The sequence below is a fragment of the Schistocerca americana genome, unplaced genomic scaffold (assembly GCF_021461395.2).
Source record: "Schistocerca americana isolate TAMUIC-IGC-003095 unplaced genomic scaffold, iqSchAmer2.1 HiC_scaffold_147, whole genome shotgun sequence".
NCBI classification, from domain to species: domain Eukaryota; kingdom Metazoa; phylum Arthropoda; class Insecta; order Orthoptera; family Acrididae; genus Schistocerca; species Schistocerca americana.
The window spans coordinates 387,407-413,045 of NW_025725554.1; the positions used below are offsets into that span (position 1 = coordinate 387,407).

At 48.6% G+C, this 25,639-nt stretch overlaps 51 non-coding genes across 51 annotated transcripts; all 51 read right to left on the bottom strand.

Annotated features, from left to right (window-relative positions):
• Window positions 1-33: 33 nt before the first annotated feature.
• Window positions 34-105, bottom strand: Trnat-agu. The gene has a single exon. It is a non-coding gene; the product is annotated as a tRNA-Thr (tRNA).
• A 337-nt stretch (window positions 106-442) lies between these two features.
• Trnak-cuu lies at window positions 443-515 on the bottom strand. The gene has a single exon. It is a non-coding gene; the product is annotated as a tRNA-Lys (tRNA).
• A 452-nt stretch (window positions 516-967) lies between these two features.
• Window positions 968-1,040, bottom strand: Trnar-ucg. The gene has a single exon. It is a non-coding gene; the product is annotated as a tRNA-Arg (tRNA).
• Window positions 1,041-1,540: 500 nt separating this feature from the next.
• On the bottom strand, window positions 1,541-1,612 carry Trnat-agu. The gene has a single exon. It is a non-coding gene; the product is annotated as a tRNA-Thr (tRNA).
• A 337-nt stretch (window positions 1,613-1,949) lies between these two features.
• Window positions 1,950-2,022, bottom strand: Trnak-cuu. Its single transcript has one exon. It is a non-coding gene; the product is annotated as a tRNA-Lys (tRNA).
• A 452-nt stretch (window positions 2,023-2,474) lies between these two features.
• On the bottom strand, window positions 2,475-2,547 carry Trnar-ucg. Its single transcript has one exon. It is a non-coding gene; the product is annotated as a tRNA-Arg (tRNA).
• A 515-nt stretch (window positions 2,548-3,062) lies between these two features.
• On the bottom strand, window positions 3,063-3,134 carry Trnat-agu. The gene has a single exon. It is a non-coding gene; the product is annotated as a tRNA-Thr (tRNA).
• A 337-nt stretch (window positions 3,135-3,471) lies between these two features.
• Window positions 3,472-3,544, bottom strand: Trnak-cuu. The gene has a single exon. It is a non-coding gene; the product is annotated as a tRNA-Lys (tRNA).
• Window positions 3,545-3,996: 452 nt separating this feature from the next.
• Trnar-ucg lies at window positions 3,997-4,069 on the bottom strand. The gene has a single exon. It is a non-coding gene; the product is annotated as a tRNA-Arg (tRNA).
• Window positions 4,070-4,572: 503 nt separating this feature from the next.
• Trnat-agu lies at window positions 4,573-4,644 on the bottom strand. The gene has a single exon. It is a non-coding gene; the product is annotated as a tRNA-Thr (tRNA).
• A 337-nt stretch (window positions 4,645-4,981) lies between these two features.
• Trnak-cuu lies at window positions 4,982-5,054 on the bottom strand. Its single transcript has one exon. It is a non-coding gene; the product is annotated as a tRNA-Lys (tRNA).
• A 452-nt stretch (window positions 5,055-5,506) lies between these two features.
• On the bottom strand, window positions 5,507-5,579 carry Trnar-ucg. The gene has a single exon. It is a non-coding gene; the product is annotated as a tRNA-Arg (tRNA).
• A 500-nt stretch (window positions 5,580-6,079) lies between these two features.
• On the bottom strand, window positions 6,080-6,151 carry Trnat-agu. The gene has a single exon. It is a non-coding gene; the product is annotated as a tRNA-Thr (tRNA).
• Window positions 6,152-6,488: 337 nt separating this feature from the next.
• On the bottom strand, window positions 6,489-6,561 carry Trnak-cuu. Its single transcript has one exon. It is a non-coding gene; the product is annotated as a tRNA-Lys (tRNA).
• Window positions 6,562-7,013: 452 nt separating this feature from the next.
• Trnar-ucg lies at window positions 7,014-7,086 on the bottom strand. Its single transcript has one exon. It is a non-coding gene; the product is annotated as a tRNA-Arg (tRNA).
• A 500-nt stretch (window positions 7,087-7,586) lies between these two features.
• On the bottom strand, window positions 7,587-7,658 carry Trnat-agu. Its single transcript has one exon. It is a non-coding gene; the product is annotated as a tRNA-Thr (tRNA).
• A 337-nt stretch (window positions 7,659-7,995) lies between these two features.
• Window positions 7,996-8,068, bottom strand: Trnak-cuu. Its single transcript has one exon. It is a non-coding gene; the product is annotated as a tRNA-Lys (tRNA).
• Window positions 8,069-8,520: 452 nt separating this feature from the next.
• Trnar-ucg lies at window positions 8,521-8,593 on the bottom strand. Its single transcript has one exon. It is a non-coding gene; the product is annotated as a tRNA-Arg (tRNA).
• A 506-nt stretch (window positions 8,594-9,099) lies between these two features.
• Window positions 9,100-9,171, bottom strand: Trnat-agu. The gene has a single exon. It is a non-coding gene; the product is annotated as a tRNA-Thr (tRNA).
• A 337-nt stretch (window positions 9,172-9,508) lies between these two features.
• On the bottom strand, window positions 9,509-9,581 carry Trnak-cuu. The gene has a single exon. It is a non-coding gene; the product is annotated as a tRNA-Lys (tRNA).
• A 452-nt stretch (window positions 9,582-10,033) lies between these two features.
• Trnar-ucg lies at window positions 10,034-10,106 on the bottom strand. The gene has a single exon. It is a non-coding gene; the product is annotated as a tRNA-Arg (tRNA).
• A 500-nt stretch (window positions 10,107-10,606) lies between these two features.
• On the bottom strand, window positions 10,607-10,678 carry Trnat-agu. The gene has a single exon. It is a non-coding gene; the product is annotated as a tRNA-Thr (tRNA).
• Window positions 10,679-11,015: 337 nt separating this feature from the next.
• On the bottom strand, window positions 11,016-11,088 carry Trnak-cuu. The gene has a single exon. It is a non-coding gene; the product is annotated as a tRNA-Lys (tRNA).
• Window positions 11,089-11,540: 452 nt separating this feature from the next.
• On the bottom strand, window positions 11,541-11,613 carry Trnar-ucg. The gene has a single exon. It is a non-coding gene; the product is annotated as a tRNA-Arg (tRNA).
• Window positions 11,614-12,113: 500 nt separating this feature from the next.
• On the bottom strand, window positions 12,114-12,185 carry Trnat-agu. Its single transcript has one exon. It is a non-coding gene; the product is annotated as a tRNA-Thr (tRNA).
• A 337-nt stretch (window positions 12,186-12,522) lies between these two features.
• Trnak-cuu lies at window positions 12,523-12,595 on the bottom strand. The gene has a single exon. It is a non-coding gene; the product is annotated as a tRNA-Lys (tRNA).
• Window positions 12,596-13,047: 452 nt separating this feature from the next.
• On the bottom strand, window positions 13,048-13,120 carry Trnar-ucg. Its single transcript has one exon. It is a non-coding gene; the product is annotated as a tRNA-Arg (tRNA).
• A 503-nt stretch (window positions 13,121-13,623) lies between these two features.
• Window positions 13,624-13,695, bottom strand: Trnat-agu. Its single transcript has one exon. It is a non-coding gene; the product is annotated as a tRNA-Thr (tRNA).
• Window positions 13,696-14,032: 337 nt separating this feature from the next.
• Trnak-cuu lies at window positions 14,033-14,105 on the bottom strand. Its single transcript has one exon. It is a non-coding gene; the product is annotated as a tRNA-Lys (tRNA).
• Window positions 14,106-14,557: 452 nt separating this feature from the next.
• Trnar-ucg lies at window positions 14,558-14,630 on the bottom strand. Its single transcript has one exon. It is a non-coding gene; the product is annotated as a tRNA-Arg (tRNA).
• Window positions 14,631-15,130: 500 nt separating this feature from the next.
• On the bottom strand, window positions 15,131-15,202 carry Trnat-agu. The gene has a single exon. It is a non-coding gene; the product is annotated as a tRNA-Thr (tRNA).
• A 337-nt stretch (window positions 15,203-15,539) lies between these two features.
• Window positions 15,540-15,612, bottom strand: Trnak-cuu. Its single transcript has one exon. It is a non-coding gene; the product is annotated as a tRNA-Lys (tRNA).
• A 452-nt stretch (window positions 15,613-16,064) lies between these two features.
• On the bottom strand, window positions 16,065-16,137 carry Trnar-ucg. Its single transcript has one exon. It is a non-coding gene; the product is annotated as a tRNA-Arg (tRNA).
• Window positions 16,138-16,637: 500 nt separating this feature from the next.
• On the bottom strand, window positions 16,638-16,709 carry Trnat-agu. Its single transcript has one exon. It is a non-coding gene; the product is annotated as a tRNA-Thr (tRNA).
• A 337-nt stretch (window positions 16,710-17,046) lies between these two features.
• Window positions 17,047-17,119, bottom strand: Trnak-cuu. The gene has a single exon. It is a non-coding gene; the product is annotated as a tRNA-Lys (tRNA).
• Window positions 17,120-17,571: 452 nt separating this feature from the next.
• Window positions 17,572-17,644, bottom strand: Trnar-ucg. The gene has a single exon. It is a non-coding gene; the product is annotated as a tRNA-Arg (tRNA).
• A 500-nt stretch (window positions 17,645-18,144) lies between these two features.
• Window positions 18,145-18,216, bottom strand: Trnat-agu. The gene has a single exon. It is a non-coding gene; the product is annotated as a tRNA-Thr (tRNA).
• A 337-nt stretch (window positions 18,217-18,553) lies between these two features.
• Window positions 18,554-18,626, bottom strand: Trnak-cuu. Its single transcript has one exon. It is a non-coding gene; the product is annotated as a tRNA-Lys (tRNA).
• Window positions 18,627-19,078: 452 nt separating this feature from the next.
• Window positions 19,079-19,151, bottom strand: Trnar-ucg. Its single transcript has one exon. It is a non-coding gene; the product is annotated as a tRNA-Arg (tRNA).
• Window positions 19,152-19,651: 500 nt separating this feature from the next.
• On the bottom strand, window positions 19,652-19,723 carry Trnat-agu. Its single transcript has one exon. It is a non-coding gene; the product is annotated as a tRNA-Thr (tRNA).
• Window positions 19,724-20,060: 337 nt separating this feature from the next.
• On the bottom strand, window positions 20,061-20,133 carry Trnak-cuu. Its single transcript has one exon. It is a non-coding gene; the product is annotated as a tRNA-Lys (tRNA).
• A 452-nt stretch (window positions 20,134-20,585) lies between these two features.
• Window positions 20,586-20,658, bottom strand: Trnar-ucg. Its single transcript has one exon. It is a non-coding gene; the product is annotated as a tRNA-Arg (tRNA).
• Window positions 20,659-21,164: 506 nt separating this feature from the next.
• On the bottom strand, window positions 21,165-21,236 carry Trnat-agu. The gene has a single exon. It is a non-coding gene; the product is annotated as a tRNA-Thr (tRNA).
• Window positions 21,237-21,573: 337 nt separating this feature from the next.
• On the bottom strand, window positions 21,574-21,646 carry Trnak-cuu. The gene has a single exon. It is a non-coding gene; the product is annotated as a tRNA-Lys (tRNA).
• Window positions 21,647-22,098: 452 nt separating this feature from the next.
• On the bottom strand, window positions 22,099-22,171 carry Trnar-ucg. Its single transcript has one exon. It is a non-coding gene; the product is annotated as a tRNA-Arg (tRNA).
• A 503-nt stretch (window positions 22,172-22,674) lies between these two features.
• Trnat-agu lies at window positions 22,675-22,746 on the bottom strand. Its single transcript has one exon. It is a non-coding gene; the product is annotated as a tRNA-Thr (tRNA).
• A 337-nt stretch (window positions 22,747-23,083) lies between these two features.
• On the bottom strand, window positions 23,084-23,156 carry Trnak-cuu. The gene has a single exon. It is a non-coding gene; the product is annotated as a tRNA-Lys (tRNA).
• A 452-nt stretch (window positions 23,157-23,608) lies between these two features.
• Trnar-ucg lies at window positions 23,609-23,681 on the bottom strand. The gene has a single exon. It is a non-coding gene; the product is annotated as a tRNA-Arg (tRNA).
• A 509-nt stretch (window positions 23,682-24,190) lies between these two features.
• On the bottom strand, window positions 24,191-24,262 carry Trnat-agu. The gene has a single exon. It is a non-coding gene; the product is annotated as a tRNA-Thr (tRNA).
• Window positions 24,263-24,599: 337 nt separating this feature from the next.
• Trnak-cuu lies at window positions 24,600-24,672 on the bottom strand. Its single transcript has one exon. It is a non-coding gene; the product is annotated as a tRNA-Lys (tRNA).
• A 452-nt stretch (window positions 24,673-25,124) lies between these two features.
• On the bottom strand, window positions 25,125-25,197 carry Trnar-ucg. Its single transcript has one exon. It is a non-coding gene; the product is annotated as a tRNA-Arg (tRNA).
• Between the last annotated feature and the right edge of the window lie 442 nt (window positions 25,198-25,639).

The window sequence follows — 25,639 nt, forward strand, 5'->3', positions numbered from 1 at the left end:
GCCACGACGCGCAACTGATTTCGAAAATTCGTTTGCCTCCTGTGAGGATCGAACTCACGACCCCTGGTTTACTAGACCAGTGCTCTGCCACTGAGCTAAAGAGGCGCGGCCTAGCGGTAGTTTTGCGTACTTCGTGCTTACGCTCGTCTGGATCATCAGGCTTAAGCTGACAACACTTCATATTACCGACTAATATTTGCAGCTATGGCGCACCATTACTGCTTGGCTACACATCTCACACGTAACCGATGTGCTCTCCAACCAACACCACTTACATTTCAGAACATGTCTTTGACACATGTCTACGAAATCACCTTCACCTTCAGATACACTTCCTTGCGACTGATGGAGACGTAGGCAAAGTTTTAAGTTGCTATTTCCATTACGTCACATTGATCAGAGAAACGGTAATTTACATCTGCAGCGGAACAAAATTACGTTCCGCCCAGCGTGGGGCTCGAACCCACGACCCTGAGATTAAGAGTCTCATGCTCTACCGACTGAGCTAGCCGGGCTGCGTCGGTGACTACGTGTCGGGTCGCACGACACACAGTTCTCGTTTCGGTGGGGTGGTCCCATACAGAATCTCTCCATGCTGCCTAATGTTTTCCTAGCGTCACACACGTCACGTACTTCAGTTTTATTTCATAATCATTTCTGAGAGGTACAGGAATTGCATGAAAACCTGCAGCGCTAGTGGTGTCAAAATTAACACACATATTTGATTTGACTCAGAAGCCGAACGGGTTACTTTCCGACGCTGTCTTAGATGCGCAAATGCCAGCCAAAACTCGCGGTGACGGCACTCAGCCGACCATTTCGCTAGATAACACCGTTCTGGCTGTGTGCGTATCAAGCTCAAGTGCATCTCCAAGCAGGAAATGGACAACAGCAACATTCAGACGATTTCGTACTGCTCAATAGCTACACTAAAACGGTGTGTTTCTTTTGCAGAATTGGAAAAACACGACCGTGACAGGATTCGAACCTGCAATCTTCGGATCCGAAGTCCGACGCCTTATCCATTAGGCCACACGGTCACTGGCCGCCAAGTATTCCTTACATTCGTGTCATCTCGAAACGCTCATACCGCTGAGGAATTGTGTTTTCGTTCTACACAGCCGCTGCCTCTTGCTGCTTCCCACCCATTCGTTACATGCAAGCCTTTACGAGACCGACCAAGTAGAGATTGGGAATCAAGACCACACACTTTGTGCATTCGAAATCGAAGGCAGGGCGTCCCTCGCCGCATTTGCTACGATGGCGATTTGCTACTTCTGCAGAAGCGGCGGCGTCGACGACGACGACGACGACGCTCGCGAGAGGCTCTGTGATATTTGAAAAACACATGTAAAAAATATAATTCAGACTGCCGCCTCCCACCCTACGCTGTACCGCTTTGGAAAATGCTTTATCTGCGACATTCGCCTCAATCACATCTGAGAGTAATTCTAAATAAAACACCTGTTGCTAATTGTTCGTCGTTCCAGACACTGCTTGCTATTCGGCCACGACGCGCAACTGATTTCGAAAATTCGTTTGCCTCCTGTGAGGATCGAACTCACGACCCCTGGTTTACTAGACCAGTGCTCTGCCACTGAGCTAAAGAGGCGCGGCCTAGCGGTAGTTTTGCGTACTTCGTGCTTACGCTCGTCTGGATCATCAGGCTTAAGCTGACAACACTTCATATTACCGACTAATATTTGCAGCTATGGCGCACCATTACTGCTTGGCTACACATCTCACACGTAACCGATGTGCTCTCCAACCAACACCACTTACATTTCAGAACATGTCTTTGACACATGTCTACGAAATCACCTTCACCTTCAGATACACTTCCTTGCGACTGATGGAGACGTAGGCAAAGTTTTAAGTTGCTATTTCCATTACGTCACATTGATCAGAGAAACGGTAATTTACATCTGCAGCGGAACAAAATTACGTTCCGCCCAGCGTGGGGCTCGAACCCACGACCCTGAGATTAAGAGTCTCATGCTCTACCGACTGAGCTAGCCGGGCTGCGTCGGTGACTACGTGTCGGGTCGCACGACACACAGTTCTCGTTTCGGTGGGGTGGTCCCATACAGAATCTCTCCATGCTGCCTAATGTTTTCCTAGCGTCACACACGTCACGTACTTCAGTTTTATTTCATAATCATTTCTGAGAGGTACAGGAATTGCATGAAAACCTGCAGCGCTAGTGGTGTCAAAATTAACACACATATTTGATTTGACTCAGAAGCCGAACGGGTTACTTTCCGACGCTGTCTTAGATGCGCAAATGCCAGCCAAAACTCGCGGTGACGGCACTCAGCCGACCATTTCGCTAGATAACACCGTTCTGGCTGTGTGCGTATCAAGCTCAAGTGCATCTCCAAGCAGGAAATGGACAACAGCAACATTCAGACGATTTCGTACTGCTCAATAGCTACACTAAAACGGTGTGTTTCTTTTGCAGAATTGGAAGAACACGACCGTGACAGGATTCGAACCTGCAATCTTCGGATCCGAAGTCCGACGCCTTATCCATTAGGCCACACGGTCACTGGCCGCCAAGTATTCCTTACATTCGTGTCATCTCGAAACGCTCATACCGCTGAGGAATTGTGTTTTCGTTCTACACAGCCGCTGCCTCTTGCTGCTTCCCACCCATTCGTTACATGCAAGCCTTTACGAGACCGACCAAGTAGAGATTGGGAATCAAGACCACACACTTTGTGCATTCGAAATCGAAGGCAGGGCGTCCCTCGCCGCATTTGCTACGATGGCGATTTGCTACTTCTGCAGAAGCGGCGGCGTCGACGACGACGACGACGACGACGACGACGACGACGCTCGCGAGAGGCTCTGTGATATTTGAAAAACACATGTAAAAAATATAATTCAGACTGCCGCCTCCCACCCTACGCTGTACCGCTTTGGAAAATGCTTTATCTGCGACATTCGCCTCAATCACATCTGAGAGTAATTCTAAATAAAACACCTGTTGCTAATTGTTCGTCGTTCCAGACACTGCTTGCTATACGGCCACGACGCGCAACTGATTTCGAAAATTCGTTTGCCTCCTGTGAGGATCGAACTCACGACCCCTGGTTTACTAGACCAGTGCTCTGCCACTGAGCTAAAGAGGCGCGGCCTAGCGGTAGTTTTGCGTACTTCGTGCTTACGCTCGTCTGGATCATCAGGCTTAAGCTGACAACACTTCATATTACCGACTAATATTTGCAGCTATGGCGCACCATTACTGCTTGGCTACACATCTCACACGTAACCGATGTGCTCTCCAACCAACACCACTTACATTTCAGAACATGTCTTTGACACATGTCTACGAAATCACCTTCACCTTCAGATACACTTCCTTGCGACTGATGGAGACGTAGGCAAAGTTTTAAGTTGCTATTTCCATTACGTCACATTGATCAGAGAAACGGTAATTTACATCTGCAGCGGAACAAAATTACGTTCCGCCCAGCGTGGGGCTCGAACCCACGACCCTGAGATTAAGAGTCTCATGCTCTACCGACTGAGCTAGCCGGGCTGCGTCGGTGACTACGTGTCGGGTCGCACGACACACAGTTCTCGTTTCGGTGGGGTGGTCCCATACAGAATCTCTCCATGCTGCCTAATGTTTTCCTAGCGTCACACACGTCACGTACTTCAGTTTTATTTCATAATCATTTCTGAGAGGTACAGGAATTGCATGAAAACCTGCAGCGCTAGTGGTGTCAAAATTAACACACATATTTGATTTGACTCAGAAGCCGAACGGGTTACTTTCCGACGCTGTCTTAGATGCGCAAATGCCAGCCAAAACTCGCGGTGACGGCACTCAGCCGACCATTTCGCTAGATAACACCGTTCTGGCTGTGTGTGTATCAAGCTCAAGTGCATCTCCAAGCAGGAAATGGACAACAGCAACATTCAGACGATTTCGTACTGCTCAATAGCTACACTAAAACGGTGTGTTTCTTTTGCAGAATTGGAAAAACACGACCGTGACAGGATTCGAACCTGCAATCTTCGGATCCGAAGTCCGACGCCTTATCCATTAGGCCACACGGTCACTGGCCGCCAAGTATTCCTTACATTCGTGTCATCTCGAAACGCTCATACCGCTGAGGAATTGTGTTTTCGTTCTACACAGCCGCTGCCTCTTGCTGCTTCCCACCCATTCGTTACATGCAAGCCTTTACGAGACCGACCAAGTAGAGATTGGGAATCAAGACCACACACTTTGTGCATTCGAAATCGAAGGCAGGGCGTCCCTCGCCGCATTTGCTACGATGGCGATTTGCTACTTCTGCAGAAGCGGCGGCGTCGACGACGACGACGACGACGACGCTCGCGAGAGGCTCTGTGATATTTGAAAAACACATGTAAAAAATATAATTCAGACTGCCGCCTCCCACCCTACGCTGTACCGCTTTGGAAAATGCTTTATCTGCGACATTCGCCTCAATCACATCTGAGAGTAATTCTAAATAAAACACCTGTTGCTAATTGTTCGTCGTTCCAGACACTGCTTGCTATACGGCCACGACGCGCAACTGATTTCGAAAATTCGTTTGCCTCCTGTGAGGATCGAACTCACGACCCCTGGTTTACTAGACCAGTGCTCTGCCACTGAGCTAAAGAGGCGCGGCCTAGCGGTAGTTTTGCGTACTTCGTGCTTACGCTCGTCTGGATCATCAGGCTTAAGCTGACAACACTTCATATTACCGACTAATATTTGCAGCTATGGCGCACCATTACTGCTTGGCTACACATCTCACACGTAACCGATGTGCTCTCCAACCAACACCACTTACATTTCAGAACATGTCTTTGACACATGTCTACGAAATCACCTTCACCTTCAGATACACTTCCTTGCGACTGATGGAGACGTAGGCAAAGTTTTAAGTTGCTATTTCCATTACGTCACATTGATCAGAGAAACGGTAATTTACATCTGCAGCGGAACAAAATTACGTTCCGCCCAGCGTGGGGCTCGAACCCACGACCCTGAGATTAAGAGTCTCATGCTCTACCGACTGAGCTAGCCGGGCTGCGTCGGTGACTACGTGTCGGGTCGCACGACACACAGTTCTCGTTTCGGTGGGGTGGTCCCATACAGAATCTCTCCATGCTGCCTAATGTTTTCCTAGCGTCACACACGTCACGTACTTCAGTTTTATTTCATAATCATTTCTGAGAGGTACAGGAATTGCATGAAAACCTGCAGCGCTAGTGGTGTCAAAATTAACACACATATTTGATTTGACTCAGAAGCCGAACGGGTTACTTTCCGACGCTGTCTTAGATGCGCAAATGCCAGCCAAAACTCGCGGTGACGGCACTCAGCCGACCATTTCGCTAGATAACACCGTTCTGGCTCTGTGTGTATCAAGCTCAAGTGCATCTCCAAGCAGGAAATGGACAACAGCAACATTCAGACGATTTCGTACTGCTCAATAGCTACACTAAAACGGTGTGTTTCTTTTGCAGAATTGGAAAAACACGACCGTGACAGGATTCGAACCTGCAATCTTCGGATCCGAAGTCCGACGCCTTATCCATTAGGCCACACGGTCACTGGCCGCCAAGTATTCCTTACATTCGTGTCATCTCGAAACGCTCATACCGCTGAGGAATTGTGTTTTCGTTCTACACAGCCGCTGCCTCTTGCTGCTTCCCACGCATTCGTTACATGCAAGCCTTTACGAGACCGACCAAGTAGAGATTGGGAATCAAGACCACACACTTTGTGCATTCGAAATCGAAGGCAGGGCGTCCCTCGCCGCATTTGCTACGATGGCGATTTGCTACTTCTGCAGAAGCGGCGGCGTCGACGACGACGACGACGACGCTCGCGAGAGGCTCTGTGATATTTGAAAAACACATGTAAAAAATATAATTCAGACTGCCGCCTCCCACCCTACGCTGTACCGCTTTGGAAAATGCTTTATCTGCGACATTCGCCTCAATCACATCTGAGAGTAATTCTAAATAAAACACCTGTTGCTAATTGTTCGTCGTTCCAGACACTGCTTGCTATACGGCCACGACGCGCAACTGATTTCGAAAATTCGTTTGCCTCCTGTGAGGATCGAACTCACGACCCCTGGTTTACTAGACCAGTGCTCTGCCACTGAGCTAAAGAGGCGCGGCCTAGCGGTAGTTTTGCGTACTTCGTGCTTACGCTCGTCTGGATCATCAGGCTTAAGCTGACAACACTTCATATTACCGACTAATATTTGCAGCTATGGCGCACCATTACTGCTTGGCTACACATCTCACACGTAACCGATGTGCTCTCCAACCAACACCACTTACATTTCAGAACATGTCTTTGACACATGTCTACGAAATCACCTTCACCTTCAGATACACTTCCTTGCGACTGATGGAGACGTAGGCAAAGTTTTAAGTTGCTATTTCCATTACGTCACATTGATCAGAGAAACGGTAATTTACATCTGCAGCGGAACAAAATTACGTTCCGCCCAGCGTGGGGCTCGAACCCACGACCCTGAGATTAAGAGTCTCATGCTCTACCGACTGAGCTAGCCGGGCTGCGTCGGTGACTACGTGTCGGGTCGCACGACACACAGTTCTCGTTTCGGTGGGGTGGTCCCATACAGAATCTCTCCATGCTGCCTAATGTTTTCCTAGCGTCACACACGTCACGTACTTCAGTTTTATTTCATAATCATTTCTGAGAGGTACAGGAATTGCATGAAAACCTGCAGCGCTAGTGGTGTCAAAATTAACACACATATTTGATTTGACTCAGAAGCCGAGCGGGTTACTTTCCGACGCTGTCTTAGATGCGCAAATGCCAGCCAAAACTCGCGGTGACGGCACTCAGCCGACCATTTCGCTAGATAACACCGTTCTGGCTGTGTGTGTATCAAGCTCAAGTGCATCTCCAAGCAGGAAATGGACAACAGCAACATTCAGACGATTTCGTACTGCTCAATAGCTACACTAAAACGGTGTGTTTCTTTTGCAGAATTGGAAAAACACGACCGTGACAGGATTCGAACCTGCAATCTTCGGATCCGAAGTCCGACGCCTTATCCATTAGGCCACACGGTCACTGGCCGCCAAGTATTCCTTACATTCGTGTCATCTCGAAACGCTCATACCGCTGAGGAATTGTGTTTTCGTTCTACACAGCCGCTGCCTCTTGCTGCTTCCCACCCATTCGTTACATGCAAGCCTTTACGAGACCGACCAAGTAGAGATTGGGAATCAAGACCACACACTTTGTGCATTCGAAATCGAAGGCAGGGCGTCCCTCGCCGCATTTGCTACGATGGCGATTTGCTACTTCTGCAGAAGCGGCGGCGTCGACGACGACGACGACGACGCTCGCGAGAGGCTCTGTGATATTTGAAAAACACATGTAAAAAATATAATTCAGACTGCCGCCTCCCACCCTACGCTGTACCGCTTTGGAAAATGCTTTATCTGCGACATTCGCCTCAATCACATCTGAGAGTAATTCTAAATAAAACACCTGTTGCTAATTGTTCGTCGTTCCAGACACTGCTTGCTATACGGCCACGACGCGCAACTGATTTCGAAAATTCGTTTGCCTCCTGTGAGGATCGAACTCACGACCCCTGGTTTACTAGACCAGTGCTCTGCCACTGAGCTAAAGAGGCGCGGCCTAGCGGTAGTTTTGCGTACTTCGTGCTTACGCTCGTCTGGATCATCAGGCTTAAGCTGACAACACTTCATATTACCGACTAATATTTGCAGCTATGGCGCACCATTACTGCTTGGCTACACATCTCACACGTAACCGATGTGCTCTCCAACCAACACCACTTACATTTCAGAACATGTCTTTGACACATGTCTACGAAATCACCTTCACCTTCAGATACACTTCCTTGCGACTGATGGAGACGTAGGCAAAGTTTTAAGTTGCTATTTCCATTACGTCACATTGATCAGAGAAACGGTAATTTACATCTGCAGCGGAACAAAATTACGTTCCGCCCAGCGTGGGGCTCGAACCCACGACCCTGAGATTAAGAGTCTCATGCTCTACCGACTGAGCTAGCCGGGCTGCGTCGGTGACTACGTGTCGGGTCGCACGACACACAGTTCTCGTTTCGGTGGGGTGGTCCCATACAGAATCTCTCCATGCTGCCTAATGTTTTCCTAGCGTCACACACGTCACGTACTTCAGTTTTATTTCATAATCATTTCTGAGAGGTACAGGAATTGCATGAAAACCTGCAGCGCTAGTGGTGTCAAAATTAACACACATATTTGATTTGACTCAGAAGCCGAACGGGTTACTTTCCGACGCTGTCTTAGATGCGCAAATGCCAGCCAAAACTCGCGGTGACGGCACTCAGCCGACCATTTCGCTAGATAACACCGTTCTGGCTGTGTGTGTATCAAGCTCAAGTGCATCTCCAAGCAGGAAATGGACAACAGCAACATTCAGACGATTTCGTACTGCTCAATAGCTACACTAAAACGGTGTGTTTCTTTTGCAGAATTGGAAAAACACGACCGTGACAGGATTCGAACCTGCAATCTTCGGATCCGAAGTCCGACGCCTTATCCATTAGGCCACACGGTCACTGGCCGCCAAGTATTCCTTACATTCGTGTCATCTCGAAACGCTCATACCGCTGAGGAATTGTGTTTTCGTTCTACACAGCCGCTGCCTCTTGCTGCTTCCCACCCATTCGTTACATGCAAGCCTTTACGAGACCGACCAAGTAGAGATTGGGAATCAAGACCACACACTTTGTGCATTCGAAATCGAAGGCAGGGCGTCCCTCGCCGCATTTGCTACGATGGCGATTTGCTACTTCTGCAGAAGCGGCGGCGTCGACGACGACGACGACGACGACGACGCTCGCGAGAGGCTCTGTGATATTTGAAAAACACATGTAAAAAATATAATTCAGACTGCCGCCTCCCACCCTACGCTGTACCGCTTTGGAAAATGCTTTATCTGCGACATTCGCCTCAATCACATCTGAGAGTAATTCTAAATAAAACACCTGTTGCTAATTGTTCGTCGTTCCAGACACTGCTTGCTATACGGCCACGACGCGCAACTGATTTCGAAAATTCGTTTGCCTCCTGTGAGGATCGAACTCACGACCCCTGGTTTACTAGACCAGTGCTCTGCCACTGAGCTAAAGAGGCGCGGCCTAGCGGTAGTTTTGCGTACTTCGTGCTTACGCTCGTCTGGATCATCAGGCTTAAGCTGACAACACTTCATATTACCGACTAATATTTGCAGCTATGGCGCACCATTACTGCTTGGCTACACATCTCACACGTAACCGATGTGCTCTCCAACCAACACCACTTACATTTCAGAACATGTCTTTGACACATGTCTACGAAATCACCTTCACCTTCAGATACACTTCCTTGCGACTGATGGAGACGTAGGCAAAGTTTTAAGTTGCTATTTCCATTACGTCACATTGATCAGAGAAACGGTAATTTACATCTGCAGCGGAACAAAATTACGTTCCGCCCAGCGTGGGGCTCGAACCCACGACCCTGAGATTAAGAGTCTCATGCTCTACCGACTGAGCTAGCCGGGCTGCGTCGGTGACTACGTGTCGGGTCGCACGACACACAGTTCTCGTTTCGGTGGGGTGGTCCCATACAGAATCTCTCCATGCTGCCTAATGTTTTCCTAGCGTCACACACGTCACGTACTTCAGTTTTATTTCATAATCATTTCTGAGAGGTACAGGAATTGCATGAAAACCTGCAGCGCTAGTGGTGTCAAAATTAACACACATATTTGATTTGACTCAGAAGCCGAACGGGTTACTTTCCGACGCTGTCTTAGATGCGCAAATGCCAGCCAAAACTCGCGGTGACGGCACTCAGCCGACCATTTCGCTAGATAACACCGTTCTGGCTCTGTGTGTATCAAGCTCAAGTGCATCTCCAAGCAGGAAATGGACAACAGCAACATTCAGACGATTTCGTACTGCTCAATAGCTACACTAAAACGGTGTGTTTCTTTTGCAGAATTGGAAAAACACGACCGTGACAGGATTCGAACCTGCAATCTTCGGATCCGAAGTCCGACGCCTTATCCATTAGGCCACACGGTCACTGGCCGCCAAGTATTCCTTACATTCGTGTCATCTCGAAACGCTCATACCGCTGAGGAATTGTGTTTTCGTTCTACACAGCCGCTGCCTCTTGCTGCTTCCCACCCATTCGTTACATGCAAGCCTTTACGAGACCGACCAAGTAGAGATTGGGAATCAAGACCACACACTTTGTGCATTCGAAATCGAAGGCAGGGCGTCCCTCGCCGCATTTGCTACGATGGCGATTTGCTACTTCTGCAGAAGCGGCGGCGTCGACGACGACGACGACGACGCTCGCGAGAGGCTCTGTGATATTTGAAAAACACATGTAAAAAATATAATTCAGACTGCCGCCTCCCACCCTACGCTGTACCGCTTTGGAAAATGCTTTATCTGCGACATTCGCCTCAATCACATCTGAGAGTAATTCTAAATAAAACACCTGTTGCTAATTGTTCGTCGTTCCAGACACTGCTTGCTATACGGCCACGACGCGCAACTGATTTCGAAAATTCGTTTGCCTCCTGTGAGGATCGAACTCACGACCCCTGGTTTACTAGACCAGTGCTCTGCCACTGAGCTAAAGAGGCGCGGCCTAGCGGTAGTTTTGCGTACTTCGTGCTTACGCTCGTCTGGATCATCAGGCTTAAGCTGACAACACTTCATATTACCGACTAATATTTGCAGCTATGGCGCACCATTACTGCTTGGCTACACATCTCACACGTAACCGATGTGCTCTCCAACCAACACCACTTACATTTCAGAACATGTCTTTGACACATGTCTACGAAATCACCTTCACCTTCAGATACACTTCCTTGCGACTGATGGAGACGTAGGCAAAGTTTTAAGTTGCTATTTCCATTACGTCACATTGATCAGAGAAACGGTAATTTACATCTGCAGCGGAACAAAATTACGTTCCGCCCAGCGTGGGGCTCGAACCCACGACCCTGAGATTAAGAGTCTCATGCTCTACCGACTGAGCTAGCCGGGCTGCGTCGGTGACTACGTGTCGGGTCGCACGACACACAGTTCTCGTTTCGGTGGGGTGGTCCCATACAGAATCTCTCCATGCTGCCTAATGTTTTCCTAGCGTCACACACGTCACGTACTTCAGTTTTATTTCATAATCATTTCTGAGAGGTACAGGAATTGCATGAAAACCTGCAGCGCTAGTGGTGTCAAAATTAACACACATATTTGATTTGACTCAGAAGCCGAGCGGGTTACTTTCCGACGCTGTCTTAGATGCGCAAATGCCAGCCAAAACTCGCGGTGACGGCACTCAGCCGACCATTTCGCTAGATAACACCGTTCTGGCTGTGTGTGTATCAAGCTCAAGTGCATCTCCAAGCAGGAAATGGACAACAGCAACATTCAGACGATTTCGTACTGCTCAATAGCTACACTAAAACGGTGTGTTTCTTTTGCAGAATTGGAAAAACACGACCGTGACAGGATTCGAACCTGCAATCTTCGGATCCGAAGTCCGACGCCTTATCCATTAGGCCACACGGTCACTGGCCGCCAAGTATTCCTTACATTCGTGTCATCTCGAAACGCTCATACCGCTGAGGAATTGTGTTTTCGTTCTACACAGCCGCTGCCTCTTGCTGCTTCCCACCCATTCGTTACATGCAAGCCTTTACGAGACCGACCAAGTAGAGATTGGGAATCAAGACCACACACTTTGTGCATTCGAAATCGAAGGCAGGGCGTCCCTCGCCGCATTTGCTACGATGGCGATTTGCTACTTCTGCAGAAGCGGCGGCGTCGACGACGACGACGACGACGCTCGCGAGAGGCTCTGTGATATTTGAAAAACACATGTAAAAAATATAATTCAGACTGCCGCCTCCCACCCTACGCTGTACCGCTTTGGAAAATGCTTTATCTGCGACATTCGCCTCAATCACATCTGAGAGTAATTCTAAATAAAACACCTGTTGCTAATTGTTCGTCGTTCCAGACACTGCTTGCTATACGGCCACGACGCGCAACTGATTTCGAAAATTCGTTTGCCTCCTGTGAGGATCGAACTCACGACCCCTGGTTTACTAGACCAGTGCTCTGCCACTGAGCTAAAGAGGCGCGGCCTAGCGGTAGTTTTGCGTACTTCGTGCTTACGCTCGTCTGGATCATCAGGCTTAAGCTGACAACACTTCATATTACCGACTAATATTTGCAGCTATGGCGCACCATTACTGCTTGGCTACACATCTCACACGTAACCGATGTGCTCTCCAACCAACACCACTTACATTTCAGAACATGTCTTTGACACATGTCTACGAAATCACCTTCACCTTCAGATACACTTCCTTGCGACTGATGGAGACGTAGGCAAAGTTTTAAGTTGCTATTTCCATTACGTCACATTGATCAGAGAAACGGTAATTTACATCTGCAGCGGAACAAAATTACGTTCCGCCCAGCGTGGGGCTCGAACCCACGACCCTGAGATTAAGAGTCTCATGCTCTACCGACTGAGCTAGCCGGGCTGCGTCGGTGACTACGTGTCGGGTCGCACGACACACAGTTCTCGTTTCGGTGGGGTGGTCCCATACAGAATCTCTCCATGCTGCCTAATGTTTTCCTAGCGTCACACACGTCACGTACTTCAGTTTTATTTCATAATCATTTCTGAGAGGTACAGGAATTGCATGAAAACCTGCAGCGCTAGTGGTGTCAAAATTAACACACATATTTGATTTGACTCAGAAGCCGAACGGGTTACTTTCCGACGCTGTCTTAGATGCGCAAATGCCAGCCAAAACTCGCGGTGACGGCACTCAGCCGACCATTTCGCTAGATAACACCGTTCTGGCTGTGTGTGTATCAAGCTCAAGTGCATCTCCAAGCAGGAAATGGACAACAGCAACATTCAGACGATTTCGTACTGCTCAATAGCTACACTAAAACGGTGTGTTTCTTTTGCAGAATTGGAAAAACACGACCGTGACAGGATTCGAACCTGCAATCTTCGGATCCGAAGTCCGACGCCTTATCCATTAGGCCACACGGTCACTGGCCGCCAAGTATTCCTTACATTCGTGTCATCTCGAAACGCTCATACCGCTGAGGAATTGTGTTTTCGTTCTACACAGCCGCTGCCTCTTGCTGCTTCCCACCCATTCGTTACATGCAAGCCTTTACGAGACCGACCAAGTAGAGATTGGGAATCAAGACCACACACTTTGTGCATTCGAAATCGAAGGCAGGGCGTCCCTCGCCGCATTTGCTACGATGGCGATTTGCTACTTCTGCAGAAGCGGCGGCGTCGACGACGACGACGACGACGACGCTCGCGAGAGGCTCTGTGATATTTGAAAAACACATGTAAAAAATATAATTCAGACTGCCGCCTCCCACCCTACGCTGTACCGCTTTGGAAAATGCTTTATCTGCGACATTCGCCTCAATCACATCTGAGAGTAATTCTAAATAAAACACCTGTTGCTAATTGTTCGTCGTTCCAGACACTGCTTGCTATACGGCCACGACGCGCAACTGATTTCGAAAATTCGTTTGCCTCCTGTGAGGATCGAACTCACGACCCCTGGTTTACTAGACCAGTGCTCTGCCACTGAGCTAAAGAGGCGCGGCCTAGCGGTAGTTTTGCGTACTTCGTGCTTACGCTCGTCTGGATCATCAGGCTTAAGCTGACAACACTTCATATTACCGACTAATATTTGCAGCTATGGCGCACCATTACTGCTTGGCTACACATCTCACACGTAACCGATGTGCTCTCCAACCAACACCACTTACATTTCAGAACATGTCTTTGACACATGTCTACGAAATCACCTTCACCTTCAGATACACTTCCTTGCGACTGATGGAGACGTAGGCAAAGTTTTAAGTTGCTATTTCCATTACGTCACATTGATCAGAGAAACGGTAATTTACATCTGCAGCGGAACAAAATTACGTTCCGCCCAGCGTGGGGCTCGAACCCACGACCCTGAGATTAAGAGTCTCATGCTCTACCGACTGAGCTAGCCGGGCTGCGTCGGTGACTACGTGTCGGGTCGCACGACACACAGTTCTCGTTTCGGTGGGGTGGTCCCATACAGAATCTCTCCATGCTGCCTAATGTTTTCCTAGCGTCACACACGTCACGTACTTCAGTTTTATTTCATAATCATTTCTGAGAGGTACAGGAATTGCATGAAAACCTGCAGCGCTAGTGGTGTCAAAATTAACACACATATTTGATTTGACTCAGAAGCCGAACGGGTTACTTTCCGACGCTGTCTTAGATGCGCAAATGCCAGCCAAAACTCGCGGTGACGGCACTCAGCCGACCATTTCGCTAGATAACACCGTTCTGGCTGTGTGTGTATCAAGCTCAAGTGCATCTCCAAGCAGGAAATGGACAACAGCAACATTCAGACGATTTCGTACTGCTCAATAGCTACACTAAAACGGTGTGTTTCTTTTGCAGAATTGGAAAAACACGACCGTGACAGGATTCGAACCTGCAATCTTCGGATCCGAAGTCCGACGCCTTATCCATTAGGCCACACGGTCACTGGCCGCCAAGTATTCCTTACATTCGTGTCATCTCGAAACGCTCATACCGCTGAGGAATTGTGTTTTCGTTCTACACAGCCGCTGCCTCTTGCTGCTTCCCACCCATTCGTTACATGCAAGCCTTTACGAGACCGACCAAGTAGAGATTGGGAATCAAGACCACACACTTTGTGCATTCGAAATCGAAGGCAGGGCGTCCCTCGCCGCATTTGCTACGATGGCGATTTGCTACTTCTGCAGAAGCGGCGGCGTCGACGACGACGACGACGACGCTCGCGAGAGGCTCTGTGATATTTGAAAAACACATGTAAAAAATATAATTCAGACTGCCGCCTCCCACCCTACGCTGTACCGCTTTGGAAAATGCTTTATCTGCGACATTCGCCTCAATCACATCTGAGAGTAATTCTAAATAAAACACCTGTTGCTAATTGTTCGTCGTTCCAGACACTGCTTGCTATACGGCCACGACGCGCAACTGATTTCGAAAATTCGTTTGCCTCCTGTGAGGATCGAACTCACGACCCCTGGTTTACTAGACCAGTGCTCTGCCACTGAGCTAAAGAGGCGCGGCCTAGCGGTAGTTTTGCGTACTTCGTGCTTACGCTCGTCTGGATCATCAGGCTTAAGCTGACAACACTACATATTACCGACTAATATTTGCAGCTATGGCGCACCATTACTGCTTGGCTACACATCTCACACGTAACCGATGTGCTCTCCAACCAACACCACTTACATTTCAGAACATGTCTTTGACACATGTCTACGAAATCACCTTCACCTTCAGATACACTTCCTTGCGACTGATGGAGACGTAGGCAAAGTTTTAAGTTGCTATTTCCATTACGTCACATTGATCAGAGAAACGGTAATTTACATCTGCAGCGGAACAAAATTACGTTCCGCCCAGCGTGGGGCTCGAACCCACGACCCTGAGATTAAGAGTCTCATGCTCTACCGACTGAGCTAGCCGGGCTGCGTCGGTGACTACGTGTCGGGTCGCACGACACACAGTTCTCGTTTCGGTGGGGTGGTCCCATACAGAATCTCTCCATGCTGCCTAATGTTTTCCTAGCGTCACACACGTCACGTACTTCAGTTTTATTTCATAATCATTTCTGAGAGGTACAGGAATTGCATGAAAACCTGCAGCGCTAGTGGTGTCAAAATTAACACACATATTTGATTTGACTCAGAAGCCGAACGGGTTACTTTCCGACGCTGTCTTAGATGCGCAAATGCCAGCCAAAACTCGCGGTGACGGCACTCAGCCGACCATTTCGCTAGATAACACCGTTCTGGCTGTGTGTGTATCAAGCTCAAGTGCATCTCCAAGCAGGAAATGGACAACAGCAACATTCAGACGATTTCGTACTGCTCAATAGCTACACTAAAACGGTGTGTTTCTTTTGCAGAATTGGAAAAACACGACCGTGACAGGATTCGAACCTGCAATCTTCGGATCCGAAGTCCGACGCCTTATCCATTAGGCCACACGGTCACTGGCCGCCAAGTATTCCTTACATTCGTGTCATCTCGAAACGCTCATACCGCTGAGGAATTGTGTTTTCGTTCTACACAGCCGCTGCCTCTTGCTGCTTCCCACCCATTCGTTACATGCAAGCCTTTACGAGACCGACCAAGTAGAGATTGGGAATCAAGACCACACACTTTGTGCATTCGAAATCGAAGGCAGGGCGTCCCTCGCCGCATTTGCTACGATGGCGATTTGCTACTTCTGCAGAAGCGGCGGCGTCGACGACGACGACGACGACGCTCGCGAGAGGCTCTGTGATATTTGAAAAACACATGTAAAAAATATAATTCAGACTGCCGCCTCCCACCCTACGCTGTACCGCTTTGGAAAATGCTTTATCTGCGACATTCGCCTCAATCACATCTGAGAGTAATTCTAAATAAAACACCTGTTGCTAATTGTTCGTCGTTCCAGACACTGCTTGCTATACGGCCACGACGCGCAACTGATTTCGAAAATTCGTTTGCCTCCTGTGAGGATCGAACTCACGACCCCTGGTTTACTAGACCAGTGCTCTGCCACTGAGCTAAAGAGGCGCGGCCTAGCGGTAGTTTTGCGTACTTCGTGCTTACGCTCGTCTGGATCATCAGGCTTAAGCTGACAACACTACATATTACCGACTAATATTTGCAGCTATGGCGCACCATTACTGCTTGGCTACACATCTCACACGTAACCGATGTGCTCTCCAACCAACACCACTTACATTTCAGAACATGTCTTTGACACATGTCTACGAAATCACCTTCACCTTCAGATACACTTCCTTGCGACTGATGGAGACGTAGGCAAAGTTTTAAGTTGCTATTTCCATTACGTCACATTGATCAGAGAAACGGTAATTTACATCTGCAGCGGAACAAAATTACGTTCCGCCCAGCGTGGGGCTCGAACCCACGACCCTGAGATTAAGAGTCTCATGCTCTACCGACTGAGCTAGCCGGGCTGCGTCGGTGACTACGTGTCGGGTCGCACGACACACAGTTCTCGTTTCGGTGGGGTGGTCCCATACAGAATCTCTCCATGCTGCCTAATGTTTTCCTAGCGTCACACACGTCACGTACTTCAGTTTTATTTCATAATCATTTCTGAGAGGTACAGGAATTGCATGAAAACCTGCAGCGCTAGTGGTGTCAAAATTAACACACATATTTGATTTGACTCAGAAGCCGAACGGGTTACTTTCCGACGCTGTCTTAGATGCGCAAATGCCAGCCAAAACTCGCGGTGACGGCACTCAGCCGACCATTTCGCTAGATAACACCGTTCTGGCTGTGTGTGTATCAAGCTCAAGTGCATCTCCAAGCAGGAAATGGACAACAGCAACATTCAGACGATTTCGTACTGCTCAATAGCTACACTAAAACGGTGTGTTTCTTTTGCAGAATTGGAAAAACACGACCGTGACAGGATTCGAACCTGCAATCTTCGGATCCGAAGTCCGACGCCTTATCCATTAGGCCACACGGTCACTGGCCGCCAAGTATTCCTTACATTCGTGTCATCTCGAAACGCTCATACCGCTGAGGAATTGTGTTTTCGTTCTACACAGCCGCTGCCTCTTGCTGCTTCCCACCCATTCGTTACATGCAAGCCTTTACGAGACCGACCAAGTAGAGATTGGGAATCAAGACCACACACTTTGTGCATTCGAAATCGAAGGCAGGGCGTCCCTCGCCGCATTTGCTACGATGGCGATTTGCTACTTCTGCAGAAGCGGCGGCGTCGACGACGACGACGACGACGCTCGCGAGAGGCTCTGTGATATTTGAAAAACACATGTAAAAAATATAATTCAGACTGCCGCCTCCCACCCTACGCTGTACCGCTTTGGAAAATGCTTTATCTGCGACATTCGCCTCAATCACATCTGAGAGTAATTCTAAATAAAACACCTGTTGCTAATTGTTCGTCGTTCCAGACACTGCTTGCTATACGGCCACGACGCGCAACTGATTTCGAAAATTCGTTTGCCTCCTGTGAGGATCGAACTCACGACCCCTGGTTTACTAGACCAGTGCTCTGCCACTGAGCTAAAGAGGCGCGGCCTAGCGGTAGTTTTGCGTACTTCGTGCTTACGCTCGTCTGGATCATCAGGCTTAAGCTGACAACACTACATATTACCGACTAATATTTGCAGCTATGGCGCACCATTACTGCTTGGCTACACATCTCACACGTAACCGATGTGCTCTCCAACCAACACCACTTACATTTCAGAACATGTCTTTGACACATGTCTACGAAATCACCTTCACCTTCAGATACACTTCCTTGCGACTGATGGAGACGTAGGCAAAGTTTTAAGTTGCTATTTCCATTACGTCACATTGATCAGAGAAACGGTAATTTACATCTGCAGCGGAACAAAATTACGTTCCGCCCAGCGTGGGGCTCGAACCCACGACCCTGAGATTAAGAGTCTCATGCTCTACCGACTGAGCTAGCCGGGCTGCGTCGGTGACTACGTGTCGGGTCGCACGACACACAGTTCTCGTTTCGGTGGGGTGGTCCCATACAGAATCTCTCCATGCTGCCTAATGTTTTCCTAGCGTCACACACGTCACGTACTTCAGTTTTATTTCATAATCATTTCTGAGAGGTACAGGAATTGCATGAAAACCTGCAGCGCTAGTGGTGTCAAAATTAACACACATATTTGATTTGACTCAGAAGCCGAACGGGTTACTTTCCGACGCTGTCTTAGATGCGCAAATGCCAGCCAAAACTCGCGGTGACGGCACTCAGCCGACCATTTCGCTAGATAACACCGTTCTGGCTGTGTGTGTATCAAGCTCAAGTGCATCTCCAAGCAGGAAATGGACAACAGCAACATTCAGACGATTTCGTACTGCTCAATAGCTACACTAAAACGGTGTGTTTCTTTTGCAGAATTGGAAAAACACGACCGTGACAGGATTCGAACCTGCAATCTTCGGATCCGAAGTCCGACGCCTTATCCATTAGGCCACACGGTCACTGGCCGCCAAGTATTCCTTACATTCGTGTCATCTCGAAACGCTCATACCGCTGAGGAATTGTGTTTTCGTTCTACACAGCCGCTGCCTCTTGCTGCTTCCCACCCATTCGTTACATGCAAGCCTTTACGAGACCGACCAAGTAGAGATTGGGAATCAAGACCACACACTTTGTGCATTCGAAATCGAAGGCAGGGCGTCCCTCGCCGCATTTGCTACGATGGCGATTTGCTACTTCTGCAGAAGCGGCGGCGTCGACGACGACGACGACGACGCTCGCGAGAGGCTCTGTGATATTTGAAAAACACATGTAAAAAATATAATTCAGACTGCCGCCTCCCACCCTACGCTGTACCGCTTTGGAAAATGCTTTATCTGCGACATTCGCCTCAATCACATCTGAGAGTAATTCTAAATAAAACACCTGTTGCTAATTGTTCGTCGTTCCAGACACTGCTTGCTATACGGCCACGACGCGCAACTGATTTCGAAAATTCGTTTGCCTCCTGTGAGGATCGAACTCACGACCCCTGGTTTACTAGACCAGTGCTCTGCCACTGAGCTAAAGAGGCGCGGCCTAGCGGTAGTTTTGCGTACTTCGTGCTTACGCTCGTCTGGATCATCAGGCTTAAGCTGACAACACTACATATTACCGACTAATATTTGCAGCTATGGCGCACCATTACTGCTTGGCTACACATCTCACACGTAACCGATGTGCTCTCCAACCAACACCACTTACATTTCAGAACATGTCTTTGACACATGTCTACGAAATCACCTTCACCTTCAGATACACTTCCTTGCGACTGATGGAGACGTAGGCAAAGTTTTAAGTTGCTATTTCCATTACGTCACATTGATCAGAGAAACGGTAATTTACATCTGCAGCGGAACAAAATTACGTTCCGCCCAGCGTGGGGCTCGAACCCACGACCCTGAGATTAAGAGTCTCATGCTCTACCGACTGAGCTAGCCGGGCTGCGTCGGTGACTACGTGTCGGGTCGCACGACACACAGTTCTCGTTTCGGTGGGGTGGTCCCATACAGAATCTCTCCATGCTGCCTAATGTTTTCCTAGCGTCACACACGTCACGTACTTCAGTTTTATTTCATAATCATTTCTGAGAGGTACAGGAATTGCATGAAAACCTGCAGCGCTAGTGGTGTCAAAATTAACACACATATTTGATTTGACTCAGAAGCCGAACGGGTTACTTTCCGACGCTGTCTTAGATGCGCAAATGCCAGCCAAAACTCGCGGTGACGGCACTCAGCCGACCATTTCGCTAGATAACACCGTTCTGGCTGTGTGTGTATCAAGCTCAAGTGCATCTCCAAGCAGGAAATGGACAACAGCAACATTCAGACGATTTCGTACTGCTCAATAGCTACACTAAAACGGTGTGTTTCCTTTGCAGAATTGGAAAAACACGACCGTGACAGGATTCGAACCTGCAATCTTCGGATCCGAAGTCCGACGCCTTATCCATTAGGCCACACGGTCACTGGCCGCCAAGTATTCCTTACATTCGTGTCATCTCGAAACGCTCATACCGCTGAGGAATTGTGTTTTCGTTCTACACAGCCGCTGCCTCTTGCTGCTTCCCACCCATTCGTTACATGCAAGCCTTTACGAGACCGACCAAGTAGAGATTGGGAATCAAGACCACACACTTTGTGCATTCGAAATCGAAGGCAGGGCGTCCCTCGCCGCATTTGCTACGATGGCGATTTGCTACTTCTGCAGAAGCGGCGGCGTCGACGACGACGACGACGACGACGACGCTCGCGAGAGGCTCTGTGATATTTGAAAAACACATGTAAAAAATATAATTCAGACTGCCGCCTCCCACCCTACGCTGTACCGCTTTGGAAAATGCTTTATCTGCGACATTCGCCTCAATCACATCTGAGAGTAATTCTAAATAAAACACCTGTTGCTAATTGTTCGTCGTTCCAGACACTGCTTGCTATACGGCCACGACGCGCAACTGATTTCGAAAATTCGTTTGCCTCCTGTGAGGATCGAACTCACGACCCCTGGTTTACTAGACCAGTGCTCTGCCACTGAGCTAAAGAGGCGCGGCCTAGCGGTAGTTTTGCGTACTTCGTGCTTACGCTCGTCTGGATCATCAGGCTTAAGCTGACAACACTTCATATTACCGACTAATATTTGCAGCTATGGCGCACCATTACTGCTTGGCTACACATCTCACACGTAACCGATGTGCTCTCCAACCAACACCACTTACATTTCAGAACATGTCTTTGACACATGTCTACGAAATCACCTTCACCTTCAGATACACTTCCTTGCGACTGATGGAGACGTAGGCAAAGTTTTAAGTTGCTATTTCCATTACGTCACATTGATCAGAGAAACGGTAATTTACATCTGCAGCGGAACAAAATTACGTTCCGCCCAGCGTGGGGCTCGAACCCACGACCCTGAGATTAAGAGTCTCATGCTCTACCGACTGAGCTAGCCGGGCTGCGTCGGTGACTACGTGTCGGGTCGCACGACACACAGTTCTCGTTTCGGTGGGGTGGTCCCATACAGAATCTCTCCATGCTGCCTAATGTTTTCCTAGCGTCACACACGTCACGTACTTCAGTTTTATTTCATAATCATTTCTGAGAGGTACAGGAATTGCATGAAAACCTGCAGCGCTAGTGGTGTCAAAATTAACACACATATTTGATTTGACTCAGAAGCCGAACGGGTTACTTTCCGACGCTGTCTTAGATGCGCAAATGCCAGCCAAAACTCGCGGTGACGGCACTCAGCCGACCATTTCGCTAGATAACACCGTTCTGGCTGTGTGTGTACCAAGCTCAAGTGCATCTCCAAGCAGGAAATGGACAACAGCAACATTCAGACGATTTCGTACTGCTCAATAGCTACACTAAAACGGTGTGTTTCTTTTGCAGAATTGGAAAAACACGACCGTGACAGGATTCGAACCTGCAATCTTCGGATCCGAAGTCCGACGCCTTATCCATTAGGCCACACGGTCACTGGCCGCCAAGTATTCCTTACATTCGTGTCATCTCGAAACGCTCATACCGCTGAGGAATTGTGTTTTCGTTCTACACAGCCGCTGCCTCTTGCTGCTTCCCACCCATTCGTTACATGCAAGCCTTTACGAGACCGACCAAGTAGAGATTGGGAATCAAGACCACACACTTTGTGCATTCGAAATCGAAGGCAGGGCGTCCCTCGCCGCATTTGCTACGATGGCGATTTGCTACTTCTGCAGAAGCGGCGGCGTCGACGACGACGACGACGACGACGCTCGCGAGAGGCTCTGTGATATTTGAAAAACACATGTAAAAAATATAATTCAGACTGCCGCCTCCCACCCTACGCTGTACCGCTTTGGAAAATGCTTTATCTGCGACATTCGCCTCAATCACATCTGAGAGTAATTCTAAATAAAACACCTGTTGCTAATTGTTCGTCGTTCCAGACACTGCTTGCTATACGGCCACGACGCGCAACTGATTTCGAAAATTCGTTTGCCTCCTGTGAGGATCGAACTCACGACCCCTGGTTTACTAGACCAGTGCTCTGCCACTGAGCTAAAGAGGCGCGGCCTAGCGGTAGTTTTGCGTACTTCGTGCTTACGCTCGTCTGGATCATCAGGCTTAAGCTGACAACACTTCATATTACCGACTAATATTTGCAGCTATGGCGCACCATTACTGCTTGGCTACACATCTCACACGTAACCGATGTGCTCTCCAACCAACACCACTTACATTTCAGAACATGTCTTTGACACATGTCTACGAAATCACCTTCACCTTCAGATACACTTCCTTGCGACTGATGGAGACGTAGGCAAAGTTTTAAGTTGCTATTTCCATTACGTCACATTGATCAGAGAAACGGTAATTTACATCTGCAGCGGAACAAAATTACGTTCCGCCCAGCGTGGGGCTCGAACCCACGACCCTGAGATTAAGAGTCTCATGCTCTACCGACTGAGCTAGCCGGGCTGCGTCGGTGACTACGTGTCGGGTCGCACGACACACAGTTCTCGTTTCGGTGGGGTGGTCCCATACAGAATCTCTCCATGCTGCCTAATGTTTTCCTAGCGTCACACACGTCACGTACTTCAGTTTTATTTCATAATCATTTCTGAGAGGTACAGGAATTGCATGAAAACCTGCAGCGCTAGTGGTGTCAAAATTAACACACATATTTGATTTGACTCAGAAGCCGAACGGGTTACTTTCCGACGCTGTCTTAGATGCGCAAATGCCAGCCAAAACTCGCGGTGACGGCACTCAGCCGACCATTTCGCTAGATAACACCGTTCTGGCTGTGTGTGTATCAAGCTCAAGTGCATCTCCAAGCAGGAAATGGACAACAGCAACATTCAGACGATTTCGTACTGCTCAATAGCTACACTAAAACGGTGTGTTTCTTTTGCAGAATTGGAAAAACACGACCGTGACAGGATTCGAACCTGCAATCTTCGGATCCGAAGTCCGACGCCTTATCCATTAGGCCACACGGTCACTGGCCGCCAAGTATTCCTTACATTCGTGTCATCTCGAAACGCTCATACCGCTGAGGAATTGTGTTTTCGTTCTACACAGCCGCTGCCTCTTGCTGCTTCCCACCCATTCGTTACATGCAAGCCTTTACGAGACCGACCAAGTAGAGATTGGGAATCAAGACCACACACTTTGTGCATTCGAAATCGAAGGCAGGGCGTCCCTCGCCGCATTTGCTACGATGGCGATTTGCTACTTCTGCAGAAGCGGCGGCGTCGACGACGACGACGACGACGACGACGACGCTCGCGAGAGGCTCTGTGATATTTGAAAAACACATGTAAAAAATATAATTCAGACTGCCGCCTCCCACCCTACGCTGTACCGCTTTGGAAAATGCTTTATCTGCGACATTCGCCTCAATCACATCTGAGAGTAATTCTAAATAAAACACCTGTTGCTAATTGTTCGTCGTTCCAGACACTGCTTGCTATACGGCCACGACGCGCAACTGATTTCGAAAATTCGTTTGCCTCCTGTGAGGATCGAACTCACGACCCCTGGTTTACTAGACCAGTGCTCTGCCACTGAGCTAAAGAGGCGCGGCCTAGCGGTAGTTTTGCGTACTTCGTGCTTACGCTCGTCTGGATCATCAGGCTTAAGCTGACAACACTTCATATTACCGACTAATATTTGCAGCTATGGCGCACCATTACTGCTTGGCTACACATCTCACACGTAACCGATGTGCTCTCCAACCAACACCACTTACATTTCAGAACATGTCTTTGACACATGTCTACGAAATCACCTTCACCTTCAGATACACTTCCTTGCGACTGATGGAGACGTAGGCAAAGTTTTAAGTTGCTATTTCCATTACGTCACATTGATCAGAGAAACGGTAATTTACATCTGCAGCGGAACAAAATTACGTTCCGCCCAGCGTGGGGCTCGAACCCACGACCCTGAGATTAAGAGTCTCATGCTCTACCGACTGAGCTAGCCGGGCTGCGTCGGTGACTACGTGTCGGGTCGCACGACACACAGTTCTCGTTTCGGTGGGGTGGTCCCATACAGAATCTCTCCATGCTGCCTAATGTTTTCCTAGCGTCACACACGTCACGTACTTCAGTTTTATTTCATAATCATTTCTGAGAGGTACAGGAATTGCATGAAAACCTGCAGCGCTAGTGGTGTCAAAATTAACACACATATTTGATTTGACTCAGAAGCCGAACGGGTTACTTTCCGACGCTGTCTTAGATGCGCAAATGCCAGCCAAAACTCGCGGTGACGGCACTCAGCCGACCATTTCGCTAGATAACACCGTTCTGGCTGTGTGTGTATCAAGCTCAAGTGCATCTCCAAGCAGGAAATGGACAACAGCAACATTCAGACGATTTCGTACTGCTCAATAGCTACACTAAAACGGTGTGTTTCTTTTGCAGAATTGGAAAAACACGACCGTGACAGGATTCGAACCTGCAATCTTCGGATCCGAAGTCCGACGCCTTATCCATTAGGCCACACGGTCACTGGCCGCCAAGTATTCCTTACATTCGTGTCATCTCGAAACGCTCATACCGCTGAGGAATTGTGTTTTCGTTCTACACAGCCGCTGCCTCTTGCTGCTTCCCACCCATTCGTTACATGCAAGCCTTTACGAGACCGACCAAGTAGAGATTGGGAATCAAGACCACACACTTTGTGCATTCGAAATCGAAGGCAGGGCGTCCCTCGCCGCATTTGCTACGATGGCGATTTGCTACTTCTGCAGAAGCGGCGGCGTCGACGACGACGACGACGACGACGACGCTCGCGAGAGGCTCTGTGATATTTGAAAAACACATGTAAAAAATATAATTCAGACTGCCGCCTCCCACCCTACGCTGTACCGCTTTGGAAAATGCTTTATCTGCGACATTCGCCTCAATCACATCTGAGAGTAATTCTAAATAAAACACCTGTTGCTAATT